The sequence below is a fragment of the Centruroides sculpturatus genome, unplaced genomic scaffold, assembly GCF_000671375.1.
Source record: "Centruroides sculpturatus isolate CEXI.00-Female unplaced genomic scaffold, Cexi_2.0 scaffold18, whole genome shotgun sequence".
In the NCBI taxonomy this organism is placed as follows: Eukaryota; Metazoa; Arthropoda; class Arachnida; order Scorpiones; family Buthidae; genus Centruroides; species Centruroides sculpturatus.
The window spans coordinates 1,403,155-1,421,510 of NW_019384302.1; the positions used below are offsets into that span (position 1 = coordinate 1,403,155).

The window sequence follows — 18,356 nt, forward strand, 5'->3', positions numbered from 1 at the left end:
GATCGGATTTCCTTACGCTTCTTTGGAAAAACATCACTGGAGAATTCGCAGTTTCGGGTGACGATTAAAATAATTAATTCGGTGCGGGTCGATTCCCTCCCTCTCGAAATCCTATCCCACGGACTCTCTACTCTCTAATTATCGCTTGGAAGATGGTGAGACCATCTTTTGAATTGATAAAACCGGTTGAAACCGGTTCTCGGTTTTCCAAATCATAATGACGTCTCGACTCTCGATGTGGCCCGCTTGGAAATGATTTTCTAGAAGTAATGAGGTTACGTGGTATTAAAATTATACAATAATTATTCCCGGATGCAGTAGAATTTATTTAGTAAACGTCCAGTTACAAAACTTTTAATTGGTTCAGCCGGTAAACTGATTATCGATTCGATAAAAGAGCTCTTTTATAGGGCAAGAAGGGTGATTTTTTTAAAAAGAATACAAAAAGAGTTTAAAATCATGTACGACTCTGTTTAAAAATTAATACAAGAATAGAAAAGCTTAGAAATGTGCTAAACAAAGCGTAAGATAATCCAAAATAATCCACAACAAAGCAATAAAAATAGCTCAACGGACAAAAGAAGTTGTCTTCAGCGCTTAAGAGACAAAAGAAAATTATGCGGAAGTATTTAAAATCTTAAAAACTCTAAAGCAACTTTGGAAACTAATTAAGAAATTACGTAGGAATATTTTAAAAAGTAGTAATAAAAAAAAATCTAGCGTAGCATCTGATAATAAGGTAGGAAAAATCATTAGAGAATGGTAAAATCTTCCGCATCAGTTATTTCATCTTAAACGATTGTTCACTTTTAAGAGAACTTCCATTTTCAATTTTGGATAAATTAACCGGATTTTAGCGATTTTAGGTACAAATTTTAGGTATCAGAGTCAGTTTATATGTGTTATTTTTGTATTAAATTAAATAATTTAACTGGAAAATGCTTCAAAAATATGGACAACTTTACTTTAAATTCAAACTAAATTTTCAGATTTACTTGTTGAAAACACAAAAATTTCTCAAAAATTAATTGAAAAGTAAAAAATTACCTTTAAAGTGCACGAAATTAAATTAATTAAACATAAAGAATCAATACATAATCATTTATAGATAAGTTAGGAAAGAGATCTCCTTTTGATGCTGTTGGAATACGGGAATTGAGAAGAGAACGATGTAATTATGATGTATGAAGCAATAATTTGTCTGACAAAATATCTTCAAAACTGAACAATGCTTTACGTATAAATGACACTTTATCCTTTCGCAATAACAATCATTTAAGTTGTCCCTAAAGGTCGATTTTAGGTCTCAATCTCTATATAAATGTTCTCTTTAATAGCTACTCTTAAAGCTTTAATCTTAACTAATGTCGATACAAGTATATATATATATAATTTAATAAATTAAACATCGCTTATAAATAAATGAAAATTATATCTTTTAATTCATACGGTTGGTTTTTTAAAATTACAATTCTCCATTTATTACTGTCTAGATCGAAATTTCCGATTGAATTCTGAATAAATTGATGCAGCATTGTTTAACCTGCAGCATTTTCCATCCCTTTATAATCCCTAGGATGACGTATGGCATCGTCTTTCTACGAAACAAATCACGTTCTTGGAACTAATAAAGAAAGATGATATTCTCAGTGTTACAATGCTCTTTGGAATTTCATTTTTTAAATCATTAAAATAAGAACTTTAGTTATTATCATAAGATAAATACACTCTGTTGGATATATTTTTTTTAAATATAAAGATGTCGAACAATTAATTCAATATAAAATGGCATTTTATATTAAAATTTTAAACTTCTACAACTCTATCTGCATTAAATAATATTCGTACTTTTTTTTATATTATTGATTAAAGGAAAACTCACTTTGCCATTCTTCTGTTAATTTATCATTTCGAATTGAATTTTGTTGTATTCTTCCACTGCATTAAGCGGACTTTTCCATCCTCAAATCCTCTTAAATCTCGTATAGAACGAGTTTGTCTCTGAAATTTATAGAAGTAATATAACACGAAGCTATTTCTCTCGAGAAAATCGAAGATTCTTGAAGAATTTAAAAATCAGAAGATGGAGAAGAACGAAAGATTTTCCTCTTCCTCATCTTATACCGAAGATCGTTTTAATATTATAATAACTGGAAGATTGTAAGAAGAGAGGGAAATATTCTCTCACCTTTACTGTGTTAAATTGATGAAGATGAAGACAAAATTTACGAGAATTTGACTAGTGTTTTTAGATTTCTAAGTTTTATCATTATTACTTAAACTAATTAAGATTATAAATAATATTTTCATCTCCAAACTGGAAGTTACGACTTCGTTAGTAGGCACTTTTCTTCTCTTTAGAATAAAGAAGATACTAGAGATGGGTTAGGTTCACCAAACCGTGAGAGATACAATCTTTATAGCTTGTATCGTGACTAGATCACATTTCCGCATTCGCTCTCCGTAAAATATATCATAGAATATCTGATGTTATCCACTTCTCATGCTCTCCAAGATATACGTCGTGACTGTCACTAGAGATCACGCATCAATCGCAACTTATATCGACTATAAAACCTGGAAGTTAAATGTTATTCTACAAAATTTTCATATCTTTAGCTAGATTATACGCTTGTAAATGTGTACTATACTGTACATAACGTAGTATGCTGTAAAATTTTAAAATGTTTTCAAGTTTATTCATTCAGATTGCAATTTTTTTCGGTGATGAAGTAGATAAAATGCGAATAAAATAGACAAAAATACGAAGGGATTTGTGTAGAAAATTTTATACAGAAGGCTGCAGATTAGTTTTTTTTTAATGCATGATATATAGCGAAGTTGAGAGCTAAACTACTTTACTAAGAAATAATTTTCAGCTTTCTGGTACACAATACAGTGTAGTGAGCTTAACACTAGAATGGCTTCGTATGGAACACGTCCAAAATTGCTAGATTCTTATCATATATAAATTTCTGAAGAATAAATCACCTATAGTTAATGCTTAATTAGGATGCGATTGGAACACTTAAAGAGTTAATTCGAATCTAATTTAATTGTCATTATAATAAAGAGGTTAGAGAAAGAGAGTAGCCAAAAAAGGGGGATTTCTTTGTGTAAACAACATTATTGAACCGCTAACGGGTAGTCATTTTTCAAAAAAAAAAAGAATTTATAACCTATTTTTTTGTCAACTGACACCGTCGAGAGAGGAATTCGCGATATATCATATGATATTTTATCACAAATTGTTGATAAAATCAGAAGTTTTCTGGAGGTTTATTCGTCTAACAACTCGACAGAAGACTTTCTAAGTTTGTTTCTCTCTCGTTTGCACTTGGTAAGTCAGTACTAACGTCGTGAAATCCGAGTTTTTCTTTTATAAATCTTTAGAAACAACCAGCTATTACCAAGCGTAAGTTTTAGAGATCTTACGTTATCGATTGGAAAATCTTGTACAACGTTTGCATTTGGTACATCCTCTTATGATAAGTTGCAACTTCGATTTTTGTGCGTAATAAAGTGACATTACATAAGATTTTGTAGTAAAATTTCGAGAAAAATGTGAAGAATTACTAATTTAATATTATAAAAATATATTATAAGGTTGCATCTATCTGAATTAACCAATTATAATTAAGAATAATAGCCTTTTTTCTCTATTAAATTTTATATTTGGATGACTCTTACCATGAAATTTTCATCACTCCATTACAAAATGATGGATTTATGCTAAGATTACACCACTGATAAGTTTTAAAAGTTATATATATATCATATATCATGCCTTAAACTATTGGTCTATGAGCATCTTTAGAGCATTGTATATTCACTTGAGGATAGTCGATAGATTCTAATACAGTAGGGAGTTAAAAAAGTGTATTATTTTCTTGTAAAAAATTGTAGTAGTATGGAAGGAAATGAAACTAGCTCATTGTGTACGACTGTGATAATGTTACAGGCCATCAACCCGCATCATGGAAGTGTCAAATGATACGGTACATGCCGTAGAGAATAGTAGAAAATTTTCGAATATATTGATCATAAGAAAACAAAAATTGCTCTTCTCTGTTTTTCTATTGGTTGAAGAACAAAATTAAAACTCGTCGCAGTCGGTAGTGGTTTGCATTATTAAACGAATCGAACGTGTCTCCTGTGGGTTAAAAGTCGAACAACATCGATTTATACGAGAAAATTAAACCCCTTGGCCGAGAAATTAACATTACTAGTTTGGAAACTTCATTCAAATAAAACACACTCTTCTAGTTTTAGGACGTTGGAAAATTAAAGCGAAGTGACAATTTCTTCTAAAAGGAGCCACGAAAATATTTTCTGGTGATAAAATAAGAGTGAATTCTTGTCATTTAAACTCATTCAAAACAACAGGAGAAGAATTTATTGCTAAGAATTTTGATAATCTTTAACTCTGTATTCAATTTAGAATAAGTCTAGAGCATTTCTATCGAATGATATTTAATACTGAACGTTTAAATTCTTGTTATATTAAATGTTAAAATCTCGAATACTAAAGGAAAAATTATGTTTTTTTATGCGATTTCTATCGTGTTATAAAGACAATCGCCATAGTTTATGGCCACTGACTAACCGTTCGTTTTATCTAAGAGCAATTGAAAGTGAAATACTTTGATTACTTTCAATTTATTTTTCCAATAAATATTGTATATATATTAAATTGCTACAATACTTTTAGATGAGTTAATTATAAAACTTTGATTTCTCTAGCAATTGCGATTCAATTAGTCTCAACAAGACTAATTGAATCGCAATTGAATTAGCAAGAACGACTCTTTGAAGAGTCGTTCTTGCTAATGAACTACAAAGAAAAGAAAAAAGCCAATTAGTAGTTGCTTTCGTTTAAAATTATATGATTTTATGTGATTCTATCATATTAAATGAACTGGAAAAAGGAATCATTTATTAATATATAACGAAGATAATACATCCTTTAATACAAAATATGAAAGATGTACAGAATATTACACTTAATTTCTATGTACTTTTGCTTAAAAAAATAATTCGAAAAGAAAAAAAAATGGACAAAAAGAAGCGATAAAATCACCTGAAACTATACGAAGAGAAAATAGAAAGTGCTTCTGGCTTTTCCTTTAAACTCCGTTGTCGTGCAGGAAATACACATTTACAGGGGCAAAAGTTTAGTCTACGAGGAGGATGGTTTGTTAGAAATTTGGACAATAGCCTAATAACGATGCTATTGTTTATGTATTGTTATTGTTTCGTAAAATAATTGTTTATAGATATTAACTATTGTGATTTATCTCTTACTTTTACATATTTAGACACGTAAACGTTAAAGAAAAACTTTATTCTTTACCTTGGTATTGTAATCTTTACGATTGTGTTACGATGTTTAAAAGTAAATAGGACGTGACGTTAAGAAATTACAACCCATTTTCTCTTAAGAAATATTTCTATAGACGGTCACGAATTTTGTTACGTATCTCGTTTCCATGGATAAAGATAATACGAATTTCCACTTATAGATTAAAGAAGTGTTATGACATATGGGGTGTGTTTTTCGGTTTTTTAGAAGCGATTGACCTCACAAACTGATAATTTATAGCCCACTCTATTGCTATTTCATCTTATATGTCACGTAAATGTTTGATCTTTGAGATGAAGAATATTTTCTTATAATATGTTTGAACGTATTCGTCATTTTAACGTTACACACAGAGCGTTATTTTATAATTTTAAATTATTTCGAGCCTTTTTAAGAGTATCAATCCCAATACTTAATCTGTAATTTCTTTAAATTTAACGTTTAATTGATATTTATCCGGTATAAAATTTGAAAAATGAAAGATTATTTCTCGACAATCTTCCAAACATTATCTGCCGGAAGTGATGGAAATATCGACGTCACTCACATCAAAGTCGCGGCTGTCTATATAAAGAAAAACTTATCATCGATCGAACACCTGCCGTCAACAACCTTGTGACTTTTGACACGAAAACAATAAAGCTGGACTTTTAACAATACTTAATCATCTGTTTTCTTTTTTTTTTCTGTATCAAAGCATTTAAAATACGATTACAATCCTAAAAACAATAGAAAAAAACGTAACTAATTACTTTTCTGACGTATAAAAAATATTTCAAAATTATCTAAATTGAAATTAGGTTAATTAATTTTGCTATATCTAAACACTATTAAGTTTTAAAAAAATAATTTCCTACAACTATAAATATTTTAAACTTTAGCTGATAAATCCTCTGTTTGTATACTAAATTCCGTTCGTCTGCCTGTCAGCTGCGATAACTTCCATTAAGAAAATTTAACTGAATTTAAAACTCTTCGAGTGTTTAATGCATTTGAACTTAATCAATGGAAAGCTAGAGACTGTCTGTGTGTCTAACCGGATATACTTTTACTAGTATACGGTCAAATGTTTTAAATTCTGTCACGGATACTCGCACGACCATCCAGTAATTGCTTAGGTCGATAATATTGCAATTAATTTTTCTGGTAAGGGGAGGAAAATTAACGTCATCCGAGTTTTATTAACGCGTTCCATATGTCGTCAACAATGGTTTGTCTCCGTTGTAATTAAATATCGACGAACGACACGCCATACTTTCGATGCCAACCGTTATGGATCGAAAACAAAAATTAGCTTGTTAGTCTCTCGGGAACTCGTTCCTCCTCATAGAAGTGGAAGTGTTGGGTTTATAATGGGTTGTAATCACTTACAGTAATCGTTAATTACAACCGAAAGAGAGAGGAATGATCAAAGATGCACGACATAAAGTGATAACCAAGAGTTTAGTGAGGAAAGAATTTGAAGAGAGGATGCAAAATTCCACAGAGGAGACACTACAAGTCAAACGTGCATTTTTCTACGAAATATTGTGTGACAATTCAAGAAAAAGATCCTGATATTGATGCCAAAAATTAAACAAACTCCCAAAGTATAAAGTTTTGTGTGATTTAAATTTGCAAAGAAAAAAAATGAAGAACACGTAATATCGATAATCTCTTTGATAAGATAAAACTAAAATTTTAATTAAAATTCGTATAAAATAACAATAAAAATTAAATTTAATAAGAGAATATTCTCAAAGTATAAACGAATAAAAAAAATAAAATAAAACAAATTTTTTTTGTTCGAAAATAATTCGTATTTATGCAACAAAAATAAGTACAATATTCATAATAATACCGGAAGTGAAACACGTTTACTTCCGGGAAGAATGGAAATTTAAAAAATTCTACTTCCGTCTCTGCCAACAAAAAAAGAGGAAGTCAGCACATTTTACTTCCGGTTTACTCCGCCGTAAACAGGAAGTTACAATGTTTTATTTCCGATAAACAAAAATTCGTCCGGACGAGAAAATATTGCGGTACGCTCGACTCGTCCGGATGTAACCAACGACGATGTTCCGTTATTCCGGGAGGGGATGAAGTGTTTACGGTTACGTTCCGAGGGGGGAGAGCAAAACAAAAGAAAGGCCAACGGGCGCCGGCGAGAAGAGAGAAAAATGGGAGGATGGGGGAAGAGGAGGAGGAGGAGATGTTTTCACTCTCAATAACACGCGTCGTTGGGGAAGATGGATCGAGCCGGTCCTCCGCATCAGTTAATTGATCGGAAAGCGTGACACGGGGCCACCCCACCACTCGGCGTCACCCTCCTTCCGACTTCTCTATCGGAATTCGATATTCCGGCTCCACCACGAAAATTGTTTCCAAAATTAAAAAGCAACCGTAAATATTTTACTTTCCTCGTTCGTTCGAGTCGTGATTTTTATGTGCATATCGATTTTTTTTCTTTTTTGTTTTATTAAAAAAGAAAGAAAAAACCCCTCTTCGCGGGGGAAGAAGAAGATTTAAATGGCTCTCCTGAAAAATACGAAACGGAGCACCCCCTTTTTTTATTATTTTTTAAAGAAAGAAAGAAAGAAAAAAATAGTATCTAAATGAATCAAATATTCATTCGAAATTTCGCTTTTGTAATTTAGATGCATCCCCGCCAATAGCGATTTTATCGTCACGCTTTTTTTCTTTGTGTTACGACTAATAACGTTACTTCGCTCCCCATCTTCTCGTATATTAAATTCGATTCTTTCTTCTGTGGACAGTTTCCTCTACTTCCGTATGATGAATTTTATTATTTTCCATTTTTTTCATAATAATAATAATAATAAATGAATCGAATATTTTGTATAAGTAAAAACTTATTATTCCGTTTTCTCCCTCTCGGATCTTAAAGAAGCAAACTGAGAATGTTAAAAGTGAGGGGGAGTTTTTTTTATGTGTTTTCTCTTTTTATTTTATTATTCTGTTAGATAGAGAAACGTTCGTGCAAGCAGCGGAAGTGCCACACCCAACCGGAACTAGAAGAGGAAACGAGCCGTCGACGCATTTAGAATTTACGTAACTTCCGCTCTGTATCTTCTTATAAGTAAATATCTTGTTTAAGGATATCAAAACAGATTGTTTTTTATTATTATTAAAAGGTATAAAGTGGCAAGAATATAGTTTACTCGGGTGTAATGCCGTTTTTTTCCTTCCCACTCTCTTGGCTCTCTTTGCAACGAGTTGAATGATAACTTACAGAATTGGAGTATTTTTTTTTTTTTTCGTTTATCTCTTCCAAATTTTGATGACTAAGGCGATTTTTCTACATATAGAAATTGCAAAAGACAACAAAAGAAGTGCCACGCCCCACCGGAACCGGAAACGTGCAGTAGCCTAGTTTAGAAATTTCGAAAACTTCACTCCCTATCCTTTCTACATAAAAATGAGTTAGTTGCAAAAAGAAAAAACATTTTGTAAATGGTTCGATTCTCTCCCGAAGGCTGTTAGAAGAGGGTCGAAATGCGTGACGTAGTTTTTGTACCGTTGGCGTTGGTAGAACAACGGAAACTCTATCTCGAAGTGCAGCTTGGTGCGCATTATACACGGTCGGGCGACTTCTTCCGAGCTCGGCGGTCCGAAAGGGCCGAGGGGAGGTGTGGCCGAAGAGCGTGGCAAAATCGGGAGAGGGGTGATGGAAGAAGAGGAGGAGGAGGAAGAGGAGGAGGATGGGGGATCGACGTGTGGGAGGCGTAATAATAATTCCCGACATGTGAAGGGGGTGGTGTATCCGCAAGCGACCGAAAGGCGACTCCAGTCGATAGAAACGGGTAGAGTCTTATCGCGTGTGTAGAGCAGAGAGCTGGCCTCACGTCACAGGTGATGGATGGACGGCGGCGAAAACGGAGGGAAGTAGCAGGTGGCCTCGGTACGTAAACATTAAAGGTCATCGATGCCTCCAACTTTCTCCCTACTTGTTAATCGTATTTCTGTATTAAATGTTTTTCTAACGTGATAAATTGATATTAGTCCCCGGGAGGAAGTCGAACCTCCCGCGGTTCTTACCCACCCTCTACCGGAACCGGAACCGACCCTCTCTTTTTCTCCCATTTATTTATTTCCTGTATAACAAAGTATGTATTGGTTAAAGGGTGAACGGATGTTGCCTCCACCCCACAATAATCGAATATGGTCTGTGCTAACGTAGTGGGATCAAACTCGCGTGTTAAAAAATCTTTTCCTCTGTTAGAAACGTGAGTAATGTCGAGATAGAAAAAAAAACCCCCGCAGATCCAAATTTTTTCCTCTGTTGTATTATAATACAACTATTCAAAATTACGTATCATCGCGACAGATATATATATAAGGACGTTGATTTAATCGATATTCCACAAATCTATAAATTGTATGAGGACATTTATAGTGTAATTTATCGTTTCTAAGTAGGAATGAATGTCATAGAATTAGAATTTATTCATTCCTCACCTGTACAAAAATGCTATAAAACGATGTTTTAATACTCTAAAACACTGGCAGAATTTTGAAAATTTAAAACAGAATTATCAAAATTTTAAGTGAAAATTTAAAATTCTAAATCTCCAATCGTTTCGTCTAGACAATTTAATTCTTATTCTGAATCATTAATCAATTCTCGAATTAAATTTTCTCTTTTCTAGATAAAGTTCTGCATCTTTAAAAATCCGAAAATTTCGTCTAGACCCACGAATTGGCCATTCAATTCAAGCTTTTAATAACTGTCTAAACTACTCTAACCGATTGGAAGTTCAAATATTCTAAGTCATTCTTCATAGAAAAAATTGTTCTTGCATTTCGTTTAGATCAAAATGTTCTTAAAATATCTTAAAAGTTCGATTAAGTCTTCGAAGAAAACAGAAAAAAATACTGCACTTTCTACTACTATTCGTGACTTTTCTTAATCGGAAAAGATCGACGATCGGAACGGTTAGATTCCCAATTTAATCACGTTAAGATATATCAAAATATGACGATTTTAGACAATTGTGTGGCATCAAAAATGCTTAGATTTTTGCGTAAAAACGAGGGGAGAGCGTGACTACTAAAAAAAATCGATTGTAAACGTTGACAAGAAACAGAAAAATCAACTAAAAGCGAGAAAAGAAACTGGATAGAAACGATAGAATTTGCTTCAAATGAGGATTTAAACGTTGAACTAACCAGAAAGATGAAGAGAAAAAAGGATAACCAAGAAGAAAATGAAGGGATCAATTAAAAACACGAGTAGAAAGTACGAATAGAAAACAATAATCAATACAAAAACCGAAAAACCACGTCTTACATTAAATTTCGTGGAATTCTCTATGTCTTTACAGTTGTATCCTGTGTGTGAAGGATTAAGTAATTTTCCTCTATCAGAAGAATCTTCTTAAAATAGGATGATATAACTTATATACCGCATAACGGTCTGAAATTACAAGGACTTTACATCATTCTGTTTTCATTTACTCACTAACCAATGATAGAAAATGAAGATAAGTATCCGTTTCCTGAAGGAAATCTGAAAATGGAGACGACGAACCTTACATCTGATGACATCTAGAATCATTTCCTCAAGATAGACGAAGGGTAACCGAGCAGAACGTAACGCCGTATTAAGTTTAAAACTCGTCGACCATTAATTGCTATTAAAACACTATTATTACTCTGACAAACGAAGTGCTTTTTTGCATTTATAACAGAGTTAATTCGTGCAGAATCGTTAAAAATCTCTTCTATGATCCTCCCGAGTAACATGAGAATTACTACTTTCTATTTTAAGTCCCATTGAAAGTAGTTATAACTATTAAAAAAATCTCATAAAGTGTGATGAATTTTTATATATTTACATCCAATTAAGAAGTGTCTTAATAATAGGATTCCCCAGAGTCAAGATCTTGGAAACTGTGTCGATCCCTAAGAGGTTTGGATCCACATCTCTGTGTTAACAGGACACCTAGACAGAGAATGAATATTTGGTCCTTTACGTAGATTAGATCCTTATTAGGAAAGCAACACTCTTAATAATCAAACTTATAATGCTTATCGCCTAATTAAATCTACGTAATGTAAGGAAATCTTCTATTAACTTAGTGAAGATTCTTCGTGTTCTGTAAAGTTTCACTTTAACTACGAATAATTATAGTTTAAACTCAACTGTGATTAGAATTTATTCACTTCATATTTAATTTAGAATGTATTTTAAAAGCATTAATTAATTCTAGATACAAATTCCAAAAAAAACACTAAAAAATATATATATTTTAAAATATCCTGAAAATTTCTCAAAAAAAAAAAAAATATCGAAAATAAAAGTAATATAAACTTTTAGTAAGCGAAAGAATTTTTCCTTTTTCGAACAGTCCAAATTGGAAGTCTCCAAAATGAACGGTTCTCGAGTTATAAGAAGAAAAATAATCTTTAGTAAAAATTCTTTTAGTTTCTGAAAGTAAAAATATTTGGATTTACTTATTTATTTTGTATTGTTTCCATAATTTTTATTACTTTTAAAGTTCGTGGATTAATTCAGTTTAATTTTCAAAATTCCACACTTAATAGTGAACTTTAGCCTTTAAATTCTACCGAATGGATAACGTAAACACTTAGTAATTAGTCTCCCCCCAAAGGGTGACCACCTGAAGTATTCTGGATTATCTTAACGTATCTAAATAGGGGTAACTTCCCCCCTTTTGATAGATCGCTCAAGTGTTCCCTTGTCTTATTCCGTTAATCCAAAGTTCTACACTTCTTCCCCCCTCGTAATTTTCCTTTTATTCATTCGATTTACCTTCAAAAACTTTAAAAATGTGTTACTTTTAGAACTATCCTATAAAATTTTTAAAGTTGAAAACGAAATTATGCCAACGAAAACAATTAAAGTAAGTCAGATGCGTGTTCATATAACATTGCAACGCCCATATAGTGACTTTGTTTGAAATATATGACACTAGTAAGATCGACCAAGATTATAGTGTAACATTTATTATACTTGTTACACAATTTATTATAGTGTAACGATTCGTGCAGACGTTTACAAACTGTTTATTATCTTCGTATATATAGGAAAGTTTGCTTATCTTTATGATTAAAACAATTTAAAGAATCATTTTTCAAACGTTAAATAATCAAAGTATAAACAAAAATAGTTTACTTTTTAACTATTATTTATATAAACACGTGTAAGATTTATTGATGTATGACTTATTCTTCTTAACCTTTCGTCATTCGACTCTATTGAGAGTTATCATTCTCAACACTTAATTATGTATTTTATATTAAAAATTTACATTTATGCACTCAAATTCTGCATTTATACTTCAAGGGAAATAGGAAATTTATTCAACAGCATTCATGCTTCTATAGTATAATAATTATATAACTTACAGTGATAAATAGTTATTATAACTAACATACACACACACATACTGTACATATATATATATGTGTTCAAATAGTAATAAATAATTAAAACTAATCTTGATCATTGAGTTTAATTTTAATAAATTATCCAAATTTATGATTATAGTGTTGGAAATCTGAGTAATCTCAAATTATAGCCACCTTTCGATTATGATCGTTGAGGATTGCATTTCACTAACTGGATACTTAACAACACTCCCAAGTGGTTCAGCAATGTGCAGAATCAGAATAAGTAAGTGAAAAACTCATTAAATATGGCGACGTGGTCATAATTTAGACTTTTAGGCACTCCAAATCTCCATAGAGTTACTCAGTTATTCAATACTAGAATCACTTTTATAATGTAAACAAGAAGATAATTTTCTTTTGAAACATTTGGAATTTTTAATAAAATTATTTATAAAAAAAATATTTAAATTTTCAATTTTGATAATAAGAAAACTGTAAAAATAATTCAGATTTCTTGATCAATTTTCGCTCAAATTTTTTGAAATTGTGGATACTTTCTCTGAGAATCAATTGCTCTTCCTCATCCTTTTTGGACAGATTAATGTAAAGAAGTCTTAATCCAAATTTTAATAAAGGATTATCAAGATTGATGCATAGAAATTTAGTGTTACTATCTTAAAGAAGCTTACTCAAAAGCGAATTCTTTATATTTTAATTCGAAAGACTTTTATTACCAAAATCTCTTGTTTTTGTTGTGGAAGAAGAGTGTTCGAAGAAAGTTCATGATAACAGTAGTCCACGAGACAACAAGATAAGCCAAGATCTACGCGAATGGATTCTTTATCGGAGATAGAATACAAGAAAATCCACTCGATACAAAATAAACAAATCGAGAAAAGCATTATCTACAATTTTTCTTGAAAAAAAATAAATGTATTCTATACATACCAAATTTACTCATATTTTAATGTTAAAGTCAATAATCCCTACAATAAATTATGCTAAATAATACCGCATACCATATAATTCCCATAATTAACTACCGTAAAGTGGTTTTCAAACTATTACAATATTAATTTACTCGAAGTGTTTACAATTCGCACTTGCATCATACATAATAATAATAATTTTCCTGCATTTTAGTATTATTATACAGAGATTTTTCTTTAAAAAAGTCATTAAAAAAACAGTAAAAACGTTTATACGAACGTAAGTAGTCCTCTTTGTAATATGTAAGAAATAATCAAAACGTAGACGTTGATTGGTAGATTTCAAATTCTCTTAACGGTAATTGGCTAAAAATTTGAAAATTTAGATTGTAACTTTTTAAATCGATTTTAATTATATTTTTTGAGTAGTTTAGTATATTAAAAGGTAAATTTTGTGTTGGTAAAAGCAAAATTTACCTACGTTTTGACTTTTCCAAGGAAAACAAATTAAAGTATAAAAAGTACTGATAGTAATTTAACAGCGTAATTCGACTTGGTTTTTCTTTATAAAATCAGTAATAAATAATAAATATGTTTGTACAAGAGAAAACTGATTAAAATTGTATCCATTAAACATTTTAATGGAGTTAGTTTTAATAACTTCTTCGTTATTTACAATACAGCACAAACAGTTTATTGTACCGCGATATTTGGCTTCGGGCCATTTAGTTTGTACTCTTTTAAAAGAATTAAATTGTTATATAAATGCTTTCACTTTAATTAAATAATATATATCTTCGTGTTAACTGATACAAAAATGTTAAGCTTCTAAGTAACTCAACCAGATCTAGAATTAACGTTATTATATATATTTTTTTTTCGTACGCTAGAATTGTGTTCTTGTCGATTATTTTAAGTAAATTCCATAAATAAATATCGAAAAAAATCCATAAATTCGAATGTATTAAATGCAATATGGAAAATTCTCATAAACTATAATTTGGTACACATAAAATCATATTTATTTACCTAGAAATTCGTGAGAAATTCACGAGAGAATTTAAATCATCCACTTTAAATTCTATATGTCAATTATCTTGAAACAAGATTAAAATTATTTTTGTCGTTGCTAAAAAGTTTTATATTACAGAATTTTCAGCAATCTTTTCATCGAAGAAGAGTGTTTTTTATGTACAGAAAATGTGTACAAACTGGTATTAATCTGCTGCTGATTAGAGAAGCGAACAATCGCAAGTGGATAATTAAGAATTGCTCAACATCCATTCAGAGTTCTTCTTCCTCATCCCAATCTTCCGAGAACTGCAATATCCATTGTAAACGTTGAATGAAACTGTTTTTTTTATGTAACCAATAAAACTTACTATTTTCAATTTTGTGATTGCGTTTAATTTAAGTCGAAAGTAATATAATTTTAATACCAAAAATAACTTTTTTATAAACAATTGATATTGTGTTTAAAAGAAGTTTTTAAATTGTAAATGTAAGGAGAAGTTTAAACGTAGGAAAAGATGAAATAAGTAGAGATTTACCAGACAAATGCATAAATAGATAACAAAATATATATAGCGTAATATGGATGTAAATCGAAATATGTTAAATAAATAAAGGTTATTAAATTAAAAATTTGAAGTAAGACACGTAATATCGAGCTGTGAAGGAAAATTCGTGGTTTCACTTCCGGTTTAAAAATCTATTTCCTCTTCTTCTGTTTTCCAGATATACTTCCGGTTTCACTTTTGGTTAACGGATCTACTTCCGCTTCCAATTCTGGTCTAGCGATCTGCTTCCTGTTCAGTTTCTGGTTTAGATATCTGCTTCCGATTTTACTTCCGATTTGGAGATTATCTTTCAGTTACATTTCCGGTTTCAAGATGTACTGTACAGATGTACTTTTCCTCTTCTGCTTTCGAGATATACTTCCTCTTCCTCTGCTGCTTTCGAGATATACTTCCTCTTCCGTTTTTAATTGAGAGAGGCACTTCTGGTTCAATTTGTGGTTTGGATATTTACTTCCGGTTTCACTTCCTATTTAAATTTTTGTTCAATTTCACTTCAGATCTAGAAATATCAGAAGACATCATAAAATTCAAAATTCCGCACGTTACATTAAGGAAAGTAGAAACATTGGCATTTGAAATGCAACATTAAAACGCAGTATTGAGGTAGAGCGTGACACATAAAACGATATGTTAGAGAAAGTAAAGAAATACGAAAATAGTAACGAGATAAACAATACGACGTGAAACATAATAATAATAATAATAGATATACAAAACATAATAACGAGATAGATAAACTCTATAGGGAAATAATAAAATACGAAATGTAATATCACTAGAACGAAATTAACAGTGATATGATGCGCTAAATCAAGGAAAATGGTAAAAATGTGAAAGATAATATTGAAAACAGAGCTTAAAACATAATGCAGTATCAAGAACAATCAGCGTAATAACGGGGATGGGGATATAAATATATAAACGAAACTGTCATCTGCGACACGGAGGTGAGACATATTGGAAACGGGGAAAAAAAGATATCTAACTCGGGTGCGAAACTTCCGGTTGCACTTCCAATTTCACTTCCTATTTGGAGATTCTTTTCCGGTTTCATTTCCGGTTTACTTCCGGTGTAAGAAGTATCGGGAAACTCCGTAAAATGAAAGAAAAGTAAAAGGGCAAACGGGGCGTCGGAAGTAAACGGCCGACGGTTCCATTAGGGATAGCGAGGGGCGGTCTAAACGAATATAAGAGGAGGGGGTGGTGCGGAAGACGAAACAAGGGAAGGGCGGTCCGTCCCTTGTTCTCCGTTTCCGTTATCGTCCGACCATTTAGCGGGGCGAGACGCCTTTAATGAGGGCGGTCGAACATGTAAAACCGGAGAAGCGACTATTAGCGGAGATTAAAACGACGTTTAACGGTCGATTCGACGCGCAATCGCCACACTACCTCCCCCTTTCATCCTTTTCTATTATAAGTTTACGGGATTCCAACAGAAATAAATCCTTCCTCATACGTTCGTCCCTAACCTAAAGTTACGTAGGTACTGTACTGTACCCTGTACAATACATAACCCGATTTTCTCTCTCGAAATGCAAGGAAAGAGTACATGAATTCAGTTAATTTAACGTGTTTAAATGATCCGAAGAGGGAAAACTACGGGGAAAAAACCGAAGATGCAAGAGACGAGAAAGCGACACCGCAGAACAGAGCGACGTAACACTGGGTTACGGTATGACGTGGCGCTCTGCTTGGATAATTTCGACGCCAAACGCGAGAAGCAAAGGTGTCGATGGCTTTCGACTCTCGATCTCTGCGGATTTCACTCCCGTTCCTTCGCTACCGGATCGAAACCTCTCTCTTCTATCCTTCTATTCTGACGTCATCGCTCCTCTCCCCTCTTTAAAACGTCCGATTCGACTCGCGCTCTTTTTCTAACTTCTTCTTCTTCTCCTCCTTCTTTTCTTGCAGCTTGCTAAAACTCCAACTAACTAAATGAGGAAATGATGAGTAAATAAATTTCTTTATCTAAAAAAAGCGTTAATAAAAACGATAAGATAAAAGCCTGCTCGTTATATATTCGAGAAATTCTTTTAAAACTTAAGATTTAAATTATTCCTTTAGTCTAGATCGAAGAGGAGCAGCAAAATTTGCAAAGAAAATTCGGAAAATTGGTGTGCATCCGTCGAGACGAAACGAGTTTTTAGGCAGAGAAATTAGGCGATAAAACTAGATTTACACGTTGTTCACGCCTATTTAAATTTCAGAAATGTTTATATATTACATTTATAAGATAATAGATACAAAGTAGTTAACATTCTCTATGAATAAATTAAAGCATTACAACGTAATTACGAAGCGAGTCTCGATTCAGCGCGTGTTCACACCATTAACGAGCAGCAGATAGGAAATAATGCGTAGAAACGGTTGGAACGGGAAAATATCCCTCCGGGTGTGTTATAAAACTAAAAAAAAAAATCCCCACAATACGTAATCAGTGTAGGGATTTTGTAGTTAAAAGTAGTAGGAGAAGGGAAGTTGTAGAAGTGGAAAAGTGATACGAGGATCGGTTTTGGTCCGTTCTCTGTGTGTTTTTTTTTCCAGGGAAGAAGAGAAAGGCGCTAACGAACGGTGGAAGGGCGATAAACGGAAACAAAAAACAGTTTAGGAGCGCGTTATCGAAGAAACCGGCGGTCGATATTCGTAATTAGCAGTTAATGAAACCGATTGTTCTCGGTCGAAAATAAAAACACGCCAAATGTTAACAACAAACAAGGCAAAGAAATTATCTACTTAGCAAAAAAAAAGCATTCAGATAAGATGGACGGCCATCCATCATTTTCTCCCTCCCAATTATCCTCCTTCTCGCGACAACTCTGTTTTAATTATTAGAACTACGGGGGGGGGAAGGTGGCCGCAAAAAAAAAAAAAAAAAAATCTGGACGTTTCGTCACTCCATTCGAACGCTCCTTGTTTATAATTTCGTTTTTTAAACATTCGATTTTTTCCTATCTCTTCGGTTTCCTTGTATTCTTTTCTCTAAATTTGCCAGTCTGCTTCATTAACAATCCTACCACGAGGTGTTCCTTCGGGGTGGTTTTTTTTGTATAGGAGTAAATATTTTAGAAACAGATTGATTACGTACTTCGAGAAAATAACTTAAGTTAGAAAGGAAATCCGGGAGTCAAT

At 32.2% G+C, this 18,356-nt stretch overlaps 1 long non-coding RNA gene across 1 annotated transcript; it reads right to left on the bottom strand.

Moving 5' to 3' along the window:
• Positions 1-1,414: 1,414 nt before the first annotated feature.
• LOC111642666 lies at positions 1,415-5,252 on the bottom strand. Its single transcript, XR_002759590.1, has 3 exons — positions 5,081-5,252; positions 1,883-2,001; positions 1,415-1,624 (listed from the first exon to the last, which is right to left on the bottom strand). It is a non-coding gene; the product is annotated as an uncharacterized LOC111642666 (long non-coding RNA).
• Positions 5,253-18,356: the final 13,104 nt, after the last annotated feature.